Consider the following 24,336-nt stretch of genomic DNA (forward strand, 5'->3'; position numbering starts at 1 on the left):
CATTAAAAGTGAGGATATTAAAAAATTATCTAATTTTCTAATAGTCTGTTTAAGATGATTCCTTGCTCACATTTTCTTTTTGGTGCTGGTAACAGGCTCACGTTAACCTCATAATTAATAGAGATATATCTTCTGATTCTATATTCTGGAAGAGTTTCCCGGTAGAGTAAACATCTATTCTTAAGTTTTAGAAACAATTCATCTGTAAACACATCTAACCCACCATATATTTGGAATTTTCTTTCCTAAAAACTCTCTTGAAACCATAAAGAACATTTGTATAATTTTCTATTTGAGCCAGTTTGAGTAATTCCAGTTTCATTTAAAAAGCAGCTTTATCACTGAGATCCCAAAAGGCATCTCCATGTGCAGATGCACAACATTCTCTCTGACTTCGCTCCTGGTCCCATTTTCTCACCTAATGTTGTTGATGTTTGTCTTCCTCAAACAGTTTTTCTTTATCAGACTTGTCTGAATGATGCCTATTTTATTGAGCTTCCCAAAGAATCAGAGTGACTGATTACTTTTCCTCTGGACTTATTTTATATTTGTTTTATACTCTTATTTCTGCTTCTATCTCTTTTTCTAAATTATTTTTTTATGTTTTCTTTCTCCCTTCTCCTTGTTTTGAGACTTTAATTCACTCGCTTTCCTTTTTATTTACTATTCAAGATATTTAATGCTCAGATATTTTCTCTCAGAACAGACAGTTTTCTTCTCTTCTTCCTTTCTCTCTCGTCCCTCTCCAGGGCTCCTTGCTATTCCTTTCTAATCATTGGTTTGATTTCCTGTTTGACGAAAGAGTTATTCATGAGAGTGATTAGTGGCTTATAAATTGTCTGATTTGTTTAAGATATGTTGGCAGTTAATGAACATTTTTGCGTGCAAGTTGTTTAAGGAACTGGACTTCAAATCTGCCTGTTCCTCTGATGAGCTACTGAGTCAGAATTTCTGTGGTTGCCCATGTATCTCTCTTCTGGTGGCTTCAGGAATTGATTACTATGTAGAAATTGCTTGCTGGATGAGGATAGGACCTAATATTATAATAATATGCTTTCTTTGCTTTGGAGTAGGAAGTTTGAGATTTATATGCAGGCACATGTGTGTCTGTATATGTGTGTATCCAAAAATATTTAATGATAGATCAAGTTTAAAAATATGTACGATTCCTATATTGACTGTTTTTGGACGAAGACTAAGAAGTTAGTTGAATACTCTTTCTATGGTTGTAGTTAGGTTCACTTTACTTCATATTTTTAAAATCCTTTTTTTTAATATATGATTGAACATATACTTTTTGACTGCTACCCACCTTTTATTCCCTAAATATTTTGCCTTCAGATATGTGTACCATTATACACATTCATATATAAATGTTTCATATTAGTTGTTCCTTTAATTTTTGAGCACATGTATGGAATATTACTGACAATCCCCTTTCTTTCAGCATCTGTGTCAGTGTTATTTTCCTGTGTCTTCGTGGAATGTTGAGTAACATTCAATATTGAAAAAATGATTAAAGTAACTTCAGTATTCTATAATGGATATATGTAGCATTATCTCTGTGGTTCTACTTTTAAATTTCGTACTTTGCTTTTTTTCTTTTTTCCTTGTTTTGCTCCATTTAAAGTAATTTTCCTTATTAAACTTTTCTCCACCATGTTGGATATATACATCTTTTTCACATTTTATTTTAGAAATATATTTTTTTGTTGTTGTTGAGGAAAATAGGCCCTGGGTTAACCTCCATGCCCATCTTCCTCTACTTTACATGGGACACCACCACAGCATGGCTTGATGAGCAGTGCATAAGTCCGCACCCGAGATCTGAACCCACGAACCCTAGGCCACCAGCAGCGTGTGCAAACTTAACCACTATGCCACCAGGCTGGCCCCTATTTTACAATATTTTTAATTTGAGAAATAAAAAGAACCCAGAATCTGAAGTCTTGCCTCACTGACTCCTTAATGTTGGATGAAAAATTAATTAGTATTTTACTTCTTTTCTTTTTCTCCAAATCCAGTGTCTCTAGGTATAGATTAAGCTCTTGGTTCAAGATGGTTTTAAATTTTATGCACATTCTTTAAAGTAGTTTGTATTTTGCATTTTAAAAAATAACATTAACACAAAGTATTTAGACAATTTTTTTCTTTTTCAGTGTTTACTTCTTGGGTATGGTGCTTTTTTTTGAAACTCGTCATCCTCAAACTTGATTATGGATCTGAATTATCTGGAGGGTTTGTTAAAACACAGAAGGTTTGCTGGACCCCACCCAAGACATTCTGATTCAGTAGGTCTCGAGTGGTGCTGGAGGACTAGCATATCCACATTGTGATTGGAAGCTCCTGTGCCAAACATTTCTTTTTTTTTTTTTTTATTTCAGAGGCAGTAAAATCCGTGTCTCAGTGTGAGGGCTGTCCCTACCCAATCCTTTTATTCTTCACAGGTGTTATGCCACAATAATCTTCTTGTACTCCTAACTCCACCTCAGCATTTGGAGGCCTCAACTGACACACAAACGTTCTTCATTTTTCCTCAGAAAGGAGTGCTTTATTTTCAGAAGTCTCACACAATCTGCAAAAAGTTTAATGTGGATGCTGTTCTCTGCTCTTTAGACATTGCAACTTGTTTCTACAACACCTGCCCCAATCTTCCTTGTTCTCAGTATTTAATGCTCTAACATTAGGAACACATGGGGCTTCTGGACATTCTGGACACTCTCCCTTCTTCAAGTTTAATTGATCATATAACATCTGAACTAAGTTAAACTAAAGTTGGCCATACCATGGCTTGTCACATGACCATCAAGTATATGTGTAGTGTGTGTGCACCTCACGGAAACAGAATGTTCCTGGAGTGTGCCTCTCAATGATTCTCCTAAAATTTAATTAAATATGTTCTAAATAGAGGTTCTCAGTTTCAGTTAAATGTACCTAATCCATACATACATTACTGGTCTATAAAATTTTCTATATCATAAACTTATTTTGTTGAATAGCGTGTAAGTTATTTCTATGCTCCCAAGGTCACACGTTTGATTTTAAAATTTATTTTCCTTTCAACTTAAAGAAAGAATTTGTATTAAAAGAAAGAAATCCAAAGGAGTATCCAAGAGAATGAAATACTAGGAGTATGGAGGACTAGATACCTCTAAGGGGTTTCCCTCCACATAACACTATCTTCCATAAAATATAATGTTATTGCATTCTTGAGTTCACATGAAGTAAGCCAAATCTCAAAGGAAAGAAGAAGGAAATTGAAAGCACTAGACAAATTTGGATTCACCCAGTTGTCTAAGGCCAGTATGATCCTCTAATTAAAGGATTTGTCTTTGAGTCACCAGTGACTTGAGGGAATGAATCTGGGAGTCACAAATTAGTTGTGAGTCAAACAAAAAAGTCACTTAGCTTGGTGTCACCTCACATGACTGTGAGCAGAAACCAGTGACATTCTTCCCTGGAGGAAAGAATCTAAACTAAAGCCTTACATTCTGTACACATTAAAATCAGACAAAAATGATCTCATGATCAAAGTTCATCAAACAAATAAGGAATACATGCCATAGTCGCTAAGAGTCATCAAATCATGAGCTAATTAAAAATAGAACAATAGATTTAAACACTAAAACCTCCAATATTACATTTACTAACTTCAAGATATAAAATAACTGTGTATAAAAAATGGAACAACATAAAATGGAATAACAAAATCAAACAGGAGACTCTAGAAATGATCTGATATATTTGTCAAAGGGCCTTATAGAACTTTAAGAGATGAAAAATAAATAAATGTTGAGCTTTAAAACTCCATAGATAAGTTCTACAACAGAAGAGAGAATAGAAAACTAAATTTGAATTCTGAAGGAAGCAGAATGCAGCATAGAAAGACAAGGAACTAGAAAACATGAAAGATAAGGTAGATATGGAGATGATGAGAGAGAGTAAAGAAAAAAGAGAAATAAAATACTGTACAACAAAAACAAGTGAGTCATGAGGGTAAAACTGAAAGTTAAAGGGTCTATAAATTTCTCAGGAGATAAGAAACTATTTCCGCTTCAGGCAATGTGGGCTGGAGGTAAAATAGAAGTAGAGAATATAACTCTCACCCAAATAGAGGAGATACAAGAGAATATGGAAAATAAGTATAAATCAATAAAATTTAATGGGAAATAACATAACAAAACTTGTGGAAAAAATAGAAGGAAAACATATAGATAGTGGGAGCAAAACAAGGATATAAATAATCACAACAAATGTAAATGGATTAAATTCTCCACTTAAATACAGATAGTTAAATTTGATGTGACAATGACAAATTTAGCTGTATCTTGTTTAGAAGATGTGAAAACTAAAAAACATGGAAAACTAGAAATTCAAAATATAATAGAAGATATAAAGATATGCTAGGAAAATACCAATCAAAAATCAACCCAGGGTAGCTATAATAATATCAGAAAAAACAGATGAGGAAAAAAGCATAATTAGGAATTAAGTGGTTAATCCCCAATGCTATATAAGTTCAACTGATCATGAAGACATAGTCGTTGTTATACTACACACGATGTCATGTGAAGATAATATAGCCTCAACTAGGAAAGGAAGGAGGAGAAGGAAGAGAAGGAGAAGGAGAAGGAGGAGAAGACAAGAAGAAAAAGAATGTGGAGGAGGAGGAAGTATAGGAGAAGGAGGCAGAGCAAGAGGAGAAATAATATATCATCATAGTGAAGAATTTAAACTTTCCTCTGAGACAAATCATAACATATATCTAATAATAGAGTATTTGAAAAACAAATTAGCAAGTTTGATTTAGTGGATACACATCAAACCCTATACCCAACAAGTGAAGAACACCTATTCTTCACAAGGACACGGGGAACATTAACAAGCAGTGAGCATGAACTAGGGTACTAATCAATCCTCAAATAATAGAACACTTGAAATAAATACAAGTGACTGCTCTATTTTATTTTTGATGTTATTACAGATCCCAGGCAATAGAAATGCAGAGAATTTTCTTTGGCTTAGGTGTTATTTGTGTGTAGAAAGTCTGTAGAAAAGATGAAGACAATATGGGCTATCAGGAATAGGTACCGTTAATGATTAATTTTAATTTTATATTTTTAAAATAAGAAATGGATGAGAAGCTTTTTAAACTTTACAATGCTGTCTCTCTTAGATTCCTAAGTGTTTCTAGTCCTTTCAGTCCTTCTTGATTCTGTCAATTGTTCCTGCCTGTTGATGATTCCTCCTTCATTGGATCTCTGAAGTTCACCTTAGTTTCCTGGTTTTGATGGTGGCAGACGCACAGGTTTGAAGGGGCAGAGGCTTAGGCAATTTGATTGACAGCCTTCTGTTGCACCATTCTCAACGTGCACATGTCATGCATCTATGCTTGTCACGTATCTTTCAGTTGCAATTACTCTTCCTCCCCAGGGCTACGTCCAATCTCATGCTAATATTGTTGCTCTTCTAGGAAGGATTTAATGGTGTGCTCTTATAAACAAGCATTTTGGATCCTGAACCACAGAGCCATTTACAAGTCTACTCTGAATGTGATCTGTTTTTCCATTCATTGTACTTTCTTCTGTGTATTTAACCAGTTTCATTCATGAGTGTGGAATTCAGTAAGGACGTTCCACAGCTGGAGTCATGTGATTTCCTTTAGTTATAAATTCTAAGGTTTCAGGAGAACCATCTGTTGCCACAGACATTCGAGTCAATAGCAAATTCATTTTAATAAAGTCATTGTATTGCATTTGAAGGAAATCATTTTGAGTATTTTCCCTAATGATCCCTATCCCTCTATGTAGGTTTCAGTACAAGAACTACCAGTATGTTCTGTCCTTGGTTTTTGCCATTGAGGAAATCAACAGGAACCCTCATATTTTGCCCAACATGTCTCTGGAATTTGATCTCTATAATGCCCTGCCCAGTGAACGGAGGACATTGGAGAGGTCCCTGATTTGGCTCTCAGAGTTGGGCAAGGACATCCCTAATTACAACTGCAGGAGAGAGAGCAAGTCTCTAGCGGTCCTTACAGGAACCACCTGGGCAATTTCTGCCCAGATTGGAACACTGCTGGAACTGTACAAATTTCCACAGGTAAGACTGCGTGGGATGGGGAGAGATGAAACCATGTCTCCTTTGGTGTCATTCTCAGGGGCCTAAAAAGGAAGAGAGGAGGAGACTGGGTTTGTGCATCTCTCAAAGGATATGATCTCAAAGGGTAGGTGTACAGGACATTGATGGGGTATGACATTTCCTTTCTTTGGAGTAGAGAGCAGGTTGAGGGGGAAGGAGACAAAGCAGTTTCCTGGAACACTGACTGATCTTATTTTCTAGAAAGCTTTCAGGGAGTGGAAAATGATTAGAAAATGAAATGAGCAATTGTCCCCTTCTACCACTCCAGGTGTTGCTGAACAGCCTTCAGGACTGAGACTCTGATTTTTGCCAATCATCGTCCTCATATTGCTTCCAATTGTCTTTTCCTTTTAGCTTACCTATGGTCCTTTTGATCTTACCTTGAATGATGATGAGCAGTTTCCATCTCTCTATTAGATGGCCCCCAGGCACACATCTCTAGCCATTGGCATGGTCTCTTTGCTGCTTCATTTCAGTTGGATCTGGGTGGGGCTGGTCATCTCGGAAGACAAGAAAGATGTTGAGTTTCTCTCAGACTTGAGAGGAGAGATTTACAGGAATTAAATCTGTGCAGCCTTTGTGGAAATGATCCCTGTCACTGAAAGGTCATATTACTCAAGTACATGGACATATGATTTGCAATTATAGGAAACAGAAGGGAATGTGGCTATCATTTATGGTGATGTCAACTCTTTCATAAGCTTGAGCTTTTCTACTTGGGAGTATTTAGTGATATAGAAAGTCTGGGTCACGACATCACAGTGGGATTTTATCCACAGTGAGAGATTTCAGCCTTGACTCATTCCATGGGACTCTCATTTTTTCACACCACCATAGTGAGGTCCCTGGCTTTGAAAAATTTATCCAGAGAGTTAACCCTTCCAAATATCCAGAAGACGTTTACCTCACAATGTTGTGGTTCCCCTTTATTCCTTGCACGATTTCTGAGTCTGACTGTAAAACACTGGAGATTTGTCCACCCAATGCCTCCTTGGGATGGTTGCCTTGGCAGATTTTTGACACAACCATGACTGAATGGAGTTACAGTGTGTAAAATGCTGTGTATGCTGTTGCCTGGAACCTTCACAAGATGCTTCTTCAACATACAGAAAGGCAGCCAATTGGAAGTGGGGAATGTCTGGGGTTTTGTCCCTGGCAGGTGAAGTCTCTACCCCTTATCAACATGTACACTCGTAAAAGTGACTTTCTTATGGGGTTCCACAGGTGCTCAAACCAAGCAGTTAGGATTCTTTCTCCAAGAAAAGCACAAGAGTTTCTGTACTTGTTTCACTCTCTAGGAGGTAAATCAAGTCTTGGGTAGTAAGTCATCTACAAGAAGGTTCTAGTGGCAACGAGGAAGTAAGCTATGAGTCAATATCAATGCTTTGTGTCACAAAGGATCCCAACATTCTGCCGGCCTAACCTTTCAATAGGGAATATCCTGCCTTCTCCAATGAAGCTCTTCAATGCCAAGAAGAAGAGAACTTGCCCTTTATGTGCCTATCTTGTGCTGAACATCATAGTGAATACTTTACATAAATGATCTCATTTAATTCTGCAACAAATTTAGGTATTGCTAACATCATTTTGCAGATTGATGGTCTGGGAAAATTCAGAGAGTGCATGAGGGTGGCTAGATTGTACCTTGTACTTGAGATTTGTCTGAATCCTATCACCACTGATCGTCTTGATATTCTTGTCTTTAGGCATTTTCTCTTGAAACTAGCAGATATTTTAGAAACGCTATGATATTTTAATTCTCCATATGATTTAATTTACTTTACTTCATTGGATACTTGTAATAAAGTTACATTATGAAGCAAGGATTACAGACAATGAAAGGCTGTCCCCAATTCAGGGTTTTCTCTTTAACACCCGGGCCCACTTTACCACAGGATGATGTGTCTCTTTTAGCTGCACCCTCTTATGAGGAAGATAGAATTTAACAATCCTGCTGGTGACTCAGTGAATTTGGCTGATGAAGGAAAATCAGATTCAGAGTAAACCATTCTCAACTTTTGGAATTTTCCCGAAGGTCTTGGACTTAAGGTGAAAGTAGGAGAATATTCCCAACATGCTCCACGTGGTCAAGAATTGTCTTTATCTGAGGAGGTGATTGAGTGGGACACAGGAATTACTGAGGTGGATTGAACCCAATCATAATTACTTACACCACACATGAATAACCAAACTCTTGTAGGGGTTTTGTGCCCCCTCAGAGCTTCATAAAGGGTCACATATGGGAATTTAACAATTCACTTCCAACTGAAGTAATTTTTTCTTTTACCAATAATCCAAGATGGAAGCAAGAGCTTCATTAGCAAATGGCTGCAAGTTGCTGAAGGTTCAGAAGGTGGTTAGTAATTTTTAGGAATAAATTAAAAAAAATTAAGTGATGTACATGTTTTTTAGAGATAATGTTATTGCACACTTATTACACTACAGTATAGAGTAAACATAACTTCTTAATGCACTAGGAAATCAAAAAATTGGCGTGACTCACTTTATTGCAATATTTGATTTGTTGCAGTCCTCTGGAAACAAATCCACAATATGTCTGAGGTGTACCAGTGTTTTATATCATACAATAAGCATGGCATCCAACCAATGAATTGGATTTAGATATTTCAAGATTACGTTTGTTAAGACTCAATACTCTAAAACACTCTAGTTCTGGAAAATTAGGTAAAAGTCACAGCTGTTACCAAGTGTTATCTGATTTTCTCCAGACTCCACACTCTGTATGCAGTGAGAGTTGCAGTCCGGGATTCAGGAAGAGCCCTCAAGAGAGCAAGGCTGCCTGTTGTTTTGATTGCATTCCCTGCCCAGAGAATGAGATTTCCAATGAGATAGGTGAGTATATGCCTTGCAGCGACATTCTCCACATCTGTTATTTTTTTGAAGGGAAACATTTGTCCTGAGCTAACTAACATCTGTTGCCAATCTTCCTCTTTTATTATTGTCCCCAAAACCCTAGTACATAGTTGCATATCCTAGTCGTAATCATTCTAGTTCTTCTATGTGAGCCACCACCACAGCATGGCAATTCACAGAGAGACGGTGTGGTTCCATGACCAGGAAACCAACCTGGGCCACTGAAGTGGTGAGCACTGAACTTTCACCACTGGGCTATCAGGGCTGGCTCTCCACCTCTCTTTTGTATGCACCGTTCTCCCAAAGACACAGAAAAGCTCTGGATGAGGACTGCAGGGTCAAAATGTTGCCTTCCTCCATTAAGTAATTTAACTTTTATAGCCAATAATATTTCCTCCGAAAATGATACACTCTCTCTCTACCTTGAACTAGCTTGCTTTACTCATTTTAACACCACTGCAGACATTATCATCTCAAGGAAAGCCTTTATGACCACTCCACAGTAACCTAACTTAAATCTCTCTCATGTAATCTAACACATGGTATTGCAAGTCCTTACTTTTCATCTTCTTTAAAGCTACATTTAGATCACATTGAACAAATCCTTACCTTTCCAGTGTCTGGTGCTGTTCTTGGCACAGAGCAGGAGCTCAGAAGGTTGTGTTTGATTTAAGAAGTAAGTATTTCCATGGGGTACAATGAGCTTATGGTACAGCTTGGTCCCTGATCTCCTTGAGTTCACAGGTGAGTAGGGGAGACAACATGTAGTGATGTGAATTCAAGGTGGTGACATAGGGCTGCAATATAGGTATGCAGAGACCCATGGGATGAAATAAGTGATAGGATATATGTTTGTGGGGAGGGAAGTGCCATGGACTTCTTCATAGAGGCAGTAACATTAGTATTATATCAGACTAATGAAGGCGGATTAAATTCTTGGTGGAATTCTTAGAAATGGCAGAAACTGGCAAATTAGCCCTGCATTTAATATTCTAGGGAGCTGAGTAAAGGTTCAACATGACTAGAACACAGACAATGTGGGTTTGGGAGTTGGGTCATGAAGTAGAAGAGGGACAGAAAACCATCACTGAAGATTTTTCATACAATAATTAACATCTTGGAATTACTCAGATTTATGATATTAAATGGTGCAATGCTGGAATAACCTCAATGGTGGCATTATCTAATTTTATTTTTGTGATTGATATGAAGCTTATTTTCACAACATCTTTTGTATAATTTCAATTTTTTTGAAATGTACTGAAATTGATGATATAGTCTGGCATATCGTCAATTTGGATAAAGCTTCCACGTGCACATTTAGCACGTGGTAAATTTGGGTATATGTTCCATATGCACATCTAAAGAACACTACGTCCACTAACTTCAATTCCTACATGCTTGGAGATTAATAAATACACTTGTAAACAACCGATGATTAATGAGTAAACTATGATGGATATTAGAATGTATTTCCAATTAAAAATATTATTCATCAAATCTTATGGGGGGGAGTTAGAACTATCATTAGAGAGAAATATATAAGCCTAGATTATATATATTTATATATTATTGTGTATATTTAAATATAGAAATGTTGAAGTTATAAATTCTAAGCATTCATCACAAGCTAGAAAAAGTGCAGAAAATTAAACAAAAGGAAAATAGAAAACACAAAATGGTAAATATTAGAGGAAGTGTTAACACAATAAAAGGGAAACATCAAAAGGATAAATAAAACCTAATTAGATTCTAATAAATGACAAATATACTCAATAAAATCCTAGTACTAGTGATCAACAAAAGAGAAAAATTGCAACAAAAAAATACCAAGGCTGAAAAGGGAGTAATCAGTGCAGATCATATGGAAAATTTTTAGCATGAAGAAAACATAAATAACGTCATGTTGATACAATGAAAATTTAGAGGAAATTCACAAATTTCCAGGCAAATAAAGTTACCAAACTGTCTCAAGAAAAAATGAAAAATCTGAATATTTCCATACCTATTAGAGAAATTGAGACCATACTTTAAAACATTTCTAGAAAATTGAATTGTACGCTATTTATTCGGTACAAAGCTGATGAATCTTCCCAAACATTCAAGAAAGAAATAATATACATCTACTCAATCTCTTCCAGAGAATAGGAAATACAGAAATCTTTTTGACTCACTTTGAGAGACCAGATTAACATTGGTACCAAAATCTAACAAAATCATTGCAGGAAAGGAAATTACAGGCCACTCTCTTTCTTGGATTAAATTCATTTATTCTAAAATAAAAAAAAAATCACATCAATTCAACGTTCCAAATCTAGCTATATTTTATAAGAAGGACATATCATGACCAAATTAGGTTCATGCAATGTAATTCAGTACACTAATCTCTGAAAAAAGAGAAATAATAATCTCAATAACTGTAAGAAAAACTAGTAAAATTAAACACCTATTCATATTTTAAAACAAACAACAACAACAGAAACAACCCTTACCAAATCAGGAACAGAAGTAAACTCTCTTACTCCCATACATAGTATTCACAGAATGGAAATTTATGGTGCACTGTTGAAAGCAAGGATAAGAGAAGAATGTTTAACATCACTGCCTCTACTAGACGTTTTGCTGGAGGTCTTGCCTGATACAATATTGGCAGGAAAAGAAATAAAAGGAATAATTTACTTCAAAGGAAGAAGTAAAATTGATGTTATCTTCAGATGATATTATGGCATAAATGTAAAATCCATATAAATTAAGGTATTAACTGAGTTTATTGGTGGCTGAATACAAGGTTAATATAGAAAGTTTTGCTTCCATCTACCCGTCATAAGCATTCAAAATTTAAATTTAAAAAAATGACATTTACAACATCTTAAAGTATGAAGTACCTAGAAATAACTTTAATGAGACTTTCAAAAGATTTCTGTCCATTAATTTATAGAACAGCATTTAGAAAAATGGAGGAAAACTGAAAGAACTGGAGGGATAAATCAAATTTGTGACTGAACAGACTCAAAATTCTACAGATATCAAAACTGTCCAAATTAATCTACAGCTTCCACAAAATTGCAGCTAAAATGCTGACCCGTTCTGTGGAAATTACAATTGATACAATTCTTATGGAAATGATAAAGGAAAAACTTAGCTAAGAAAATCTTGAAGACAAAGAATAGAGTGGGAGGACTTACTCTACCTGACATCAAGTATTATAGCATCACAATAGAGGAGGTTCATCAAGATGATAAACAAGAAAATCAACGGAAACAAATGGTAAGTTCAGATACAAACTGCTCACATAGGGACTCACGTATAGACGTCTGATTTACAAGGAAACACTGAGGAGGAGTGGGAAAATGAAAGCCTTTTCAATAAACCATGTTGGGTAAATTGGCTGTCTTCATGAAGAAGACAATGACTCGCCAACCCTAACTCACACCATCCACAGAAAACGTTATCAGGCAGATTGTAGTTCTAAACGTGAAAAGTGAGAGAATTTAAGGGGACGTAAAGAGGAAGGAGCAATGCCCCTGTAGAAGGACAAAGCATGTATTGATACCTGCAGGGATGAGTGGGCACGGAACACTTTCAGAACCACATGAAGATTTGGGAATCTTAAAAATCAGAGCAGAGGTAGTAGAGGTAGGCAAGACCAAGGTTATACAGTCTTTTTGGTCTTCCTAAGAGTTTGTCGGATTTTTTAATGGAGGATAATCATGATTCCACTTACATGTAGAAGTATCACTTGTGATGCAGTACAAGGGCAGGGAACCAGAGTAAAAAGACTTTATGATAACGTAGGAGAGAAGTGACTAAAATCTTAACAGAAGTGGTGGAAGCGAAATCAAGATGAAATGTACTGGAGATCATTTTAGATAGTATAAAGGGTCTTATTTTGAAACTCCCTAGGAGTGAGGTCTATGACTTGGTCATCTCTGTTTCCCTAGAATGTAGCATATTATCTGGCTCATGGAGGTTTTCCAATAACTGCTTGCTCATGGAATGAGTAAATCTAGGCCATAGTTTACAGGGGTATAGCTCAGAGAGACAGGGAGAACTTTTGGTTTTCTGCTGAGAAAAAAGAGCATTCATGAATATGCAACATAAATACTGAGAAGGATAATAGCTTTGTTTACTTAACCAGAAAGAAGATGGGCAGTATTAACTGGGAATGGTTCTCTGCAGAGCATTCTGTTATTTGGTGCCTGGAGCAACAAAGGAAGACAATTGGCTAAACTTACCCAATGTCTTCTTTGGGGGCATGCAAATAAGAGAAAATGACTGAGCCTGGGCTGAGGACACTTTGCATCTCTCCCCAGACATGGATCAGTGTGTGAAGTGTCCAGATCATCAGTATGCCAACAGAGAGCAAGATCGCTGCCTCCAAAAAGCTGTGACCTTTCTGGCTTATGAGGACCCCTTGGGGATGGCTCTGGCCTGCACAGCTCTGTGCTTTTCTCTCCTCACAGCTGTGGTGCTGGGGGTCTTTGTGAAGCACCAAGACACTCCCATAGTCAAGGCCAATAATCGGACTCGCAGCTACATCTTGCTCATCTCCCTCACCCTCTGCTTCCTCTGCTCCTTACTCTTCATTTGTCGTCCCAACACAGCCACCTGCAGTCTTCAACAAATCACATTTGGAGTTGTATTTACTGTGGCTGTTTCCAGTGTCTTGGCCAAAACTATGACTGTGGCTGTGGCCTTCAAGGTTACTGCACCAAGGAGAAGGATGAGGCAGTGGTTGGTGTCAGAGGAACCTAACTTCATCATTCCCATCTCCTCCTTTATCCAGCTGAGTCTCTGTGGAATCTGGCTGGGAACCTCTCCTCCCTTCATTGACACAGATGCACACTCTGAACACCGCCACATCTTCATCGTGTGCAACAAGGGCTCGGTCACTGCCTTCTACCGTCCTTGGACACCTGTGCTGCTTGGCCCTGGGTAGCTTCACAGTGGCTTTCCTGGCCTTGAACCTGCCTGACACGTTTAATGAAGCCAAGTTCCTGACGTTCAGCATGCTGGTGTTCTGCAGTGTCTGGGTCACCTTCCTCCCTGTCTACCACAGCACCAAGGGCAAGGTCATGGTGGCCGTGGTGGTCTTCTCCATCTTGGCCTCCAGTGTGGGGCTATTAGGCTGCATCTTTGCTCCCAAGTGCTACATTATTTTCCTAAGGCCAGAGAGAAACACTTCAACAGTGTTAAGGAATAAAACACATTCGGGGAGAAAATAATCAAAATGTAAGTTATTTTCATAGGTCACAAGAACTTGCATACACTTGAAAAATAAACTACCACATTTTTGCAGACCCACTTTAAATACCAACTAAACTTACCTTACATCTCTGCTTAATTTTTTGCTTTACGTTTCTTTTGGCTTTGTACAATTTTCCTCTGTCATTCAAATGAACAAATACATAAACATTCATACTAATTCTCCTCTAAAATTATGTGTGAAAGATTGCAAAAAAGGCCACACATTAGTCCTCTCCCTCTGTCTGTTTGGTCATAGCATCCCACGTTGACTCTGGGTAGACTTGGTCTTGTAACTTGCTTTGGCCAATGGGACATTAGCAAATGACATAAGCAAAGGCTTGAAAAACAATTGCTCATTGTTGGTACTTCTCCTTCTCCGGCTGCCCTTGGGAAGCCTGAGGCCATCAATATGTGAATGAGTCTAGATAGACTGCACATCTCCATCACTCCAGGTGACTTCAAGTCAACAATCAGATATGTGAATAAGGCCGTCCTAGACCATTCAATCCCAGCTGAGCCACCAATAGGTCCAGATCAAAATAACTTCCCAGTTAACCCACAGAACTTTGAGAAAAAATAAACTATTCTTATTAGAAGCTACCAATTTTTAGGATATTTTGTTATACAGTAGAACCTAACTGATACATTATGCTACCATATAAATATGTCCTCTCATTATTTGTGTAATTATCACAGATTTCTATTTCTTTATCCAATATCATAGACTGGAATATTCTTCTCTAGATTAAGTCTCTGAAAGACAGAGACCATATCATGTTCCATTTTACTTTTTCTCCTTCCTCTTTTGAACCAGACATCTTTAAGCATATATATTAAGAATATCTTCACTAATTTTAAGATTATGGATATTCTTCTATATTGTCATCCATCACTGTTATATGCGGTGGATTTTTACTTTTAATTTTAGCCCTATAATCCATTTGGAATGATTCACTTGTGAATAATGTTAGTTGATGGTCCAGTGTTTTATTTTACAAATGGATATCTTTTAGTCTATAAAACAAACACTGCATCATTTCAAAAGTTGATTTGAAGCATATGGAATCTGAATAATGTTTGGAAAACTGATATCTTTGAAACACTGTTTTCAGTCACAAGTATAGTATATCTCTCCATTTAACCTGAGCTTTTACATGCTTTGTATCTCTTTATAATTTTCTTCATATAACTAATGTGTAGTTCCAATTATTTTAACTACTTATCTTAAATAATTCATTGCTCTTATGAATGGAATAATTATTAACATGTTTAAATTAATTCTTGCTCATGTCACAGTATTTTTCAAGTTTCATATAGGAATCTAGCCTCCTTTCACATTCCTCCACTTATTTACCAGTTCTAAACTTTATAAGTTATGTCCCACTAAAATAATCGATTTTCTCTTCTTCTCTAATATTATGTACCTATTATTCTTTTGATTCTCATTTTTTCATGACTGTGCTCTCCAGTGCCACACTGAATCACAATAGTGTTTCCCATGAGTATTTTCCTCTTCTTAAGTGTAGCGTAAACATCAGATAAATTCCTTGTCAGGGCAGAGCAGGCATCTAAGAGAGAGAAAGTAAAAACGTGAAGGGGAATCATTTCTAGCTGGACATCAACAGACTTGCTTCTTGTGGCTGTTTGGAGCTGGAGATGTTATGCAATGTGGCCAGCTGAGAATCAGAGGATCGCTCTCTAGTCACAGGAATTAGTCTTGGTCAAATCTCTCAACCTCTTTAGACCTCATTTTCTTCACCTGTAACATGAAGAGTTGGATGAGTCTTTTTGAGTTCTCAAATCCAGTGACTCCAAGATACCCTTCACCCACATGCCCTTGACAAAGACCAGAGAGAATTTTTAGTTTTCTTCTGCATCAACATTATTATCCATATCACCACTTAAAGACATATCAAATGTCTACTTTTGCATGACACTGATAAAACAGGTTCCATACCAAATCGCAGTTCATTGGGATAACAAATCTATAGTTAATTGTTTAGAGGTAAGTATAGGGATGGGCCCTGCTGGAACCAGCAATCAATGGGCCAAAAAGTCTTGCTTTATTTTACAGCAAGGCTGTGGAAACATTCCCTAATACACCAGAATTCTTCTGTACTTAGAAAGTATGAAATAAATGGGAGCCTTGAATCCATGGTTATGAGCTAATAAGGATATGATTTTTAAAATTTTGTTAATGATGCCATTTGCCTGCTATGGGGCTGTTCTCTGGTGAGTAAAGAGCAGATGTATTCAAGGCCACTTTCATTCCTTTAATAAACATTTACTCAGCGCCTAACACTTGCTACAAGATAGCAGTGATCTATCCTAAGAGCATTTATATTCTAGTAGGGTGACACAGACCAAAAACTAAAAGAGAAACTTGAGGTGATCAATAAAGTTACACATACGTCAAACTTTTTTCATTCTGGACTATTTTTCACCCTTTCCCTACTTTTACTGTTTCCCAGAACTCTAATCATGGACTTGAAAACCCAGAAAGCATGGGTCCCAAGTTTATTCTCGCAACACCCCTGTTTCAAAGTCAAAGTGTTTATCATCTGAGAGTATGTCTCTTTAAGACTAAGTTCCTATGAATCAGCATTATTTCCTCACTTTCTTGAGAGGACAGATGTTATTATGAAGGGGAAACAAAATATCATATGGGATTTATACTTGAAATGATGTTTCCACTCTAATTGTGTTATTTAATGTGGTGTGATTGGGGGAAAGTCAGTTACTCCTTCAGAGACAGTGGTAATAATACCCTGAAAAGTATTTTATAGAGATTAAATGAAACAAAGTATGAGAAACTGTTTTGTAAATTGCAAAGCAATCTATTTCAGCTTATTTTTCTAAAAATATTTTCATTTATCCAATCCTTTTTGACTCTACACAACCTGCCTTCACTGAGTTTTATCATTTATTCAACAATAATAATGGGTCAAAATGGTTGAATATTGGAAATTTCATATGGTTCCACTTAATTAATAGGCCATCACAATATTTAATTTGGTTATAATTACAGTTAAATTTTTCATGTTACCTTACCATGTGCCAGGCACATTCTAGGCATCTGACATGTATTCACTCATTTAATCCTCACAACAGTGCTATGGAGACAATACTATTAACCCCTATCGTATGGATGAGGAATATTAGACGTTATATAATTGACCAAAGTCACACAGCTGGTACCCAGGCAGTCTACCTCCAGAATCTCTTTTAGGGATACATTAGAGGTCGCGGCGCTTACATCGTAAAAGGATCACCCTGGTATCTGGTTGGCGAATGGACAAGAAGGGACTAAGCAAGAAAGCACATGGCTACTGAAATGATCCGGGCAAGCAATTCTGAATACAGGATTTCCTTCCTTTTTAAGGCTGAATAATATTCCATTGTATAGATTCCCCAGATTTTCTTCATCCTTTCACCCACGGATTCACAATGAGGTAGTTTCCATCTCCTGGCTATTGTGAATAATATTGCAGTGCATTTTGTCAAACAATTTCCTGGCACTTAGTGAGTTTGAAAAAATTCTTCTTATACACATTAGTTACTGTAATGAACTACATTTCTACATGTCTAAAGTTTAAATATTTGTCATTCTACAGAAATACCTTGTCTAATCATGATTTGTGTTGTCATCAGTTCATGAATGAGCTAAGATTTTCGTGCAAAAATTTGTTATCATGGCTTTTTTTGCATGTATTCAGTAACCTTGCATAATACAGGTATTCCCTGATTCTTGATTTTTAGTAGAGTTTTCTAGTAAGCCTTTAGGATAGGAAGTATCTTCCTAGATGTGAGGCAGAGAGCAGAAGAATAATAAAATGATTGTTATATTTAATTATATCAAAAGAAAACTGTCATTTTGCTAAATTGTTTTACACACCCTTTGCTTATTTGTAAGAATGGCACATATCATTTTATTAATGAAAAGAAAATTCAATAAACAATTTTAACATAAAACAATATCTATTGAGAACTTATATGAAAATTTTAGCAATATGTTGTCACCAATTTCCTCATCTGCAAAATGGAGATAGATAATACCATCTTCCTTATGGGTTGCTGTGAAAATGCTCAAGAGTAATGTATGTAAAATTCTTATCACCATGTCGGTGGGAAAGTGATGCCTCATTCATTTTTCCACCGGGATGATGACAGCTTTTTTAATGCTTGAAGTCTGTAGTTTTCAAAATACGTTCTACTGTTGTAAAGTGAATCCTTTTTACAAATTCTTTGTAGAGTTAGATCTCTTTGGAATACAAATTCAGGCTCCTGTGTGTGTGCGTGTGTGTGTATGTATACGCACATCTCTCCAATAATACTTCAAGCCTTATAATGAAAAGCTACCTTCCCCACTCTTGACTCTGGTTCCAAAAACAACTTCTTTAATTTTCTGGTTGAAAATCCATATTTCTAAATTAGCTATTCATACAGCTCTTTCATTTTTCCTCTTTTGACTATTTATATTTTCTTTCTTCTCTGAAAAAATCAACATGAAGTGTTCTTACATATGTTAAAAACATAATTCCCCTTGCCCAATATAACTATTTAATGAATTAGGATAAATCAGAATTCAATGTCTACTGTTTTATGACATAAGTGTTTACAATTTTATAGCATACAAATCTTATCGAGAGATGTGTTACATCAGATATTATGAATACATTTTCCTTCTCACTTTTTCCTTTGACCTTTTAAATGGTAAAATTCTCTTGTTTCTTTGTTGTCTTCCTATGGATTCATCACTGGTTCATCTCCTTCCACCAGAAATTTAAATCTCTTTTCAGTAACTTCTGACTCTTGAGACAATTCATGGACTTAAGATTTTGCTTGGGGACATCCCTCTTGGGCTTGAACATATATACCGTCCCACATATACACAGTATGTCTGGAAGGATAAAGGAGGAAAGGACGTTTATCTCTGTGCAAAAGGACTGGGAGACAGTGGTAGAGTGAGAATATTTTATTGACTTTGTACCACTCTTTGAAGTTTTCCTACACGTGCATCTACGATGTAGTGGCCTCCCTCCCCCTAGATTTTTAAAATTAAAATAGCGTTATATCCTTATCTATTGGCTTGGGACAGCAAGTTGTAGAGAAATGTAAATATATGATCCAATTTTTTAACGAAATTAAGAAGAGCAAACATGCACAAATATTTAGAATTCTAAATATGGGCCCATCATTCTATGAGGCTGTGTAAACGTGGGGAAAGGATTGAAGAACAGCTGTTCAGCATCCAGCTACCTGTACAGTCTAGGGGTCCACGGAGATCCCCGCCTCCAGCCCTGCACCTGGAGCTGATTTCCTCCACCTGTGAAGTCTGTCTGACTTATTCCAGCCACACCCCCGCCTCTTCCGGGCCCTGGAACTGGTCTCCACCCACAACGTTCGGGCCTGGTTCCGCCCACAGCATGGTCCCCGCCCACTGCCCACAGAACCGCTCCCCCGGTCCTGGAGTCACTCACACCCTTATCCCCGCCCACATTCCGCCCCTAGAGCTGGTTCCTGTGCACAGCCCCGCCCCTAGATTTTGTCCCTGTACTTGGTGCTGACGCAGCCCGCTTTCCAGCTTCGCACTCACTCTAGAAATTACACACCTGCCCCGAGGCTAGGGTGCGCGGCCCCGCCCCACTCGCCCCGTCAACTCACAGCCCCCAAACCTTCGTCGTCCCCGAACGACCGCCCGAGACTGAAAGTGGAAGCGCAGGCGTCGCCGTGGAAGGAGCGGCGGGTCTACGCAATGTGTCCCCTCTTCTACGCGTGGACAGGATTCCCTTGGACGTTTGGCGGAAGGGGCGGGGCGCAGTGAGCGGCGGGCGGTCCCGGCTCCAGTCACCGTCCAGGTAGGGGCCTGTGCCGCGGGCAGCCCCGTCAGGGCCCGGCGTCCCTCCGTCCCCCCGCAGCTCCGTTTTCCCCCCCCGGGCTGTTTGCTCAGGGCTCCCGAGGCTGCTGTTCCTCCTGGCTCCGGGCGCCGCCGTCCCCTCTTCAGAGTCCCCGTCATCGTCCTCCGTGTGATTTTGTCCCCAGGGGGCTTATCCGCATCTGCAGACGGTGTTTGGGTTGTTACAAATGGGGCGCTCCTGGCGTCTAGAGGGGGAGGCAGGGATGCTGCTCAGCGTCCTCCAGGGCCCAGGACGGCCCGACAGAGAATTATCCGGCCCCAAATGTCAGTGGTGCCGAGGTTGGGAGACCTGCTCCAGGGCCTGAAAATCTCCCAAGCCCTGAATGAAGTGTGGAAATTTTTGACAAGTCAGCCGAGTCACTTACAGGGTCCCTAAATGACAAGCTTGTTTAAAGGGTCCAGAGTCACCAAAAAGTCTCTGTCCAGCCAAGTGAGTTGAGCGAGTCAAGTGCAGACAGCACGAAGCTGGTTTCTCCCATCTTGGGGAGCAGGTGGCTGGATAGGAATCGGGAAAATCCAGTCACAGCCAACAGTTACAGTTAAATCAGTAAATACAAAAAAAGAAGAGTGAATGGGGTGAACTTTCCATCCAACACCCTATAAAAGGCCTCAAACGCTTGTTTGCGCTTTTTTCCCCCCTCAGACACAAGAAGCATCCGTGGAGATCAAGTTTGAGGTGAAACCAGGCTCAGGGTCCACCTGTCCTCGCTGATCCATGGATTTCTGTGTGACCAGGTGAGTACCCTGTGGACCTGGTACCAAGAGGTTCCGGCAGCCTCCGCTGTGCAGAAGACCTGCTAGTGAGATTTCCTGGGCTCGGGTTGTCACCACATGGAGTCACTGAGAGTGAAGGTATCTTGAGAAAAATTATTGATGTTTGATGGATTATATTCAAGGGAAAGATGGTAAGCTGTGTGTGTTTCTGTGTGGTAAATATTTCAGTAAGTACAGTTATATGCAAATAAGAACACATGAAACAAACGTAAATAACTACAAATGTGTATTATAGTAGAAAATATAGATTTACTTGCATTGCATAATACTCAAAAGTCAGCATTTATATATAATATAAATACAAAAATGTTTTGCGTGTGTATGTAGTATTAGAAGACATCCCATTAAATATTAGGAGGGATACTCAGCAACATTCCTTAGACCCATTCAACTTGAGTTCTAAAGTCCTATAAATCCTCCACAAAAATTTGAAATAGAGGAGCATTCAGGGAAAAAGATGATTTGAACTTAATAACAAATTTAAAATTGAATTTGCCAGTAGCCAGATTTATTTTGAGAATTTTTTTTCTTTATGACATTTCAAATCATTTGGAAGAGTACTGAGCAACAGAGTAGATTGCAGGGAAGGGCACTAGTCTCCAAAAAGACTGTCCTCACCACCTTGCCTTCTAAAGGGAATTAACTTTGTTTCTTGAAACTTTTCTGAAATAACGGTCTGGTGATTCACGTTGCAGAGAATCTTGTTAAGTAATTTTGTATTTAGTTGTTGGCCTCTACTAATTGTGTGTGTATGTGTGTGTGCCTTTTTCATTCTAGCTTTCCTGTGATGTTCTTGAGGGGAATGTGTGCTTGTCATGCAATAGATAGTCTTTGAGTGTATAATTTATGGTGACAAACCATCCTCGCTTATTCAGAAAAGAGGGGATTTCCAGGACACAGGACGGGTAGTGTTCAAACCAGGGCAGTCCTAGACATACCCAGATGGTTCCTCATCTCATGAGCTAGGCCCTGGGACACATGCATGGGGACCTGGAGAACCAGAGAGACCTTGTCCCACCTCCATGGAATTTATATTATATTTGGGAATTTGGATTTTGAAATGTTAATGATGAGAGTGATGTAGGAGTTTGGCACAAGGGGAATCAACCTGAGGGGGCAGGGAAGCCCTCTTGAGAAGGACTGATATTTAGCTTCAGAGCTAGAGTTGGGACTGGATTTAGCTAATTGGAGGGTTAGACTGGAGTGAGGGTGTGGGAGTGTGTTCAAGAGAGCGTTTCAGGCAGAGGGACCCACATGAGGACACCTCTGAAGCAGAGAGCCTGGTGTGTCCATGAACTGAGAAGAGGGATGGCTGAGCTGAGGGAACACAGGAGGAGGGGCGTGAGCCACACTGGCGAGGGGGACAGGCTGGACCAGATCAGGTGTGACTTAGGACTCTGTTCTAAGACCAGTGGGAAGACTCTGGAGAGATGCGAGTAGAAGGAGGATGTGATTAGCGTTTGGTCTAAGCACGTGGGTTAAAATGGACTTCATGGTTAAGAATGAAGACTTAAGAGGCAAGATGGGAGGTGCTGGGAATAAGATTAGGAATAAAATGATTGTTCCCTAGGCCTGGGTGATGGCTGTGGAGTAGGAAAGAAGTAGAAAGAACAGACCTTGGAGTGTAGAACCGAGAGAACATAACGGTACATTCTTGCCTGCATGTGTCAGATGGCACAGGGCAATGACTGTTCTCGCTGCTGTCCGTGCAGACCTGCAGAGGCCCCCTCACCCAGGTCTGTGTGTTCACCCCTCTTTGCCACTCACAGGCCCCCCTCCACATCCTAAAGAAAGTCAGGCCTTACTTGTGAGGGGGTTGTCTCAGACGGGAGACACCGAGGAGAGCCCCTCCAGACATCAGAGCAGCCTCTTCAGCCTCTCCCTCAGCCTCCTCCCTTCCACTCTCTCACTTTCCACACCCAGAATGACCCTGCTCAGTATTCCACATCCCCATGATCTTCCTCACCCAGGCTTGAGAAGTGTGGGGCAAACACTGGGGTGGACCTCATCTGCACCTTCCACTCTGACCCCCCTCATGTCCCAGGCTGGACAGAGAGAGACTAACTGGGAGTTGAGCCATGAGACCGAGCGCGTCACCCACCTGGGCTCCTTCACCCTGGACTGGGACAGCCTCTACGTAAGTGGTGAGGGGCTGTGCTACAGCCACACTGTTTCTCCCAGTCGGAGAACTGTGTTGCTTCCGTTGCTCTAAAGTGAGCTATGATCCATTGCTCTATCCTCCTGGTCTGGGTTCACTCTTCTCATCACAGTGTGATCACTGGGTCCAGCCTCCTTCCATCTCGTTGCCTCCCCCCTGAACACCCCTACCCACTTACCCTCTGCTGTTCCCACAAAGGTCCCTACATCCTCCCTCTCCCTTAATCCTTTTGTTCACCCCAACTCTTGCTCAGCTCCTCTCGCCTTCTCTCCACAGGTTACACCTATGGAGCCGTGGCCCCGACTACCACCAGTGAGTATTCCTGGCCCTGATCTCCTGTGTCCCATCCGCATTTGGGGTTGGGGAGCACTTGTTCTCCTTCACCTGCTGTCCTTGGTGATGGAAGCACCTGGAAGGGCCCTAGTTCATCCCTTCTCTCCCTCCCGGGTTCTGGTGGAGAGTCCCAACCCAGGGTGAGAAAACCTTAGACACAGACATGTTCTCCACCACATTCTGACCCCACGTGGTTTTCACTTTAATTCTCCTAAAGCCCCGCCCTTGGTCCTCCTTTTCCAGATATTCCATCCGTCTGTCCAGTTTTCTCTCCGTCCATCTGTCTCTCCACCAAGTTCAGTCTCTCTTGTTCACCTATCTCTCTCTCTTCGGCTCCTCTCATCCACAGGCTTGCTCATCCCTCTACTCACACAGTCACCCGTTCCCTCACTCTCCTTTATGCTTCTCCTGTGAATGGTGGTCCTGGGAAAGCCACTGCTGGAGACCGAATGAGCCTGGGGGATCCTCCCACTCTATCCTTCCCCGATGACAGCCCTCGCCCCAGCTCCTGAGCCGGTGACCACGTCCCTGCATACTTGATCATCACCTGTGCCACCAGAAGCCACCACAGATATCTGGGTGCCCCTTTTCCTTCTCAAGAGAAGTTCTCCGGCCCTACTTGTCCACCAGCCAGTTGTGATCCAGGAGCTGGGAAGCCAGGGTGTGAAATTCTGCTTTTAGGGCAATCATGCTGATCACAAAGATTATACCAATGATTCAGTATAAGTCCAGCCCTCAGAGAGCCCTAGTCTTGTGAAATTAACACACCATTATAATACAATGTGGGATATTTCGGGGAGAGGCACCTGGCATAATTTGGAGGGGAAGAGCTTGCTAGAGAAATTTTCACCAGGATGGAGTCTTTAAGAATGAGTAGGAGGGAACCTGGCAA

The sequence above is a fragment of the Diceros bicornis genome (assembly GCF_020826845.1).
Source record: "Diceros bicornis minor isolate mBicDic1 chromosome 13 unlocalized genomic scaffold, mDicBic1.mat.cur SUPER_13_unloc_1, whole genome shotgun sequence".
Lineage (NCBI taxonomy): Eukaryota > Metazoa > Chordata > Mammalia > Perissodactyla > Rhinocerotidae > Diceros > Diceros bicornis.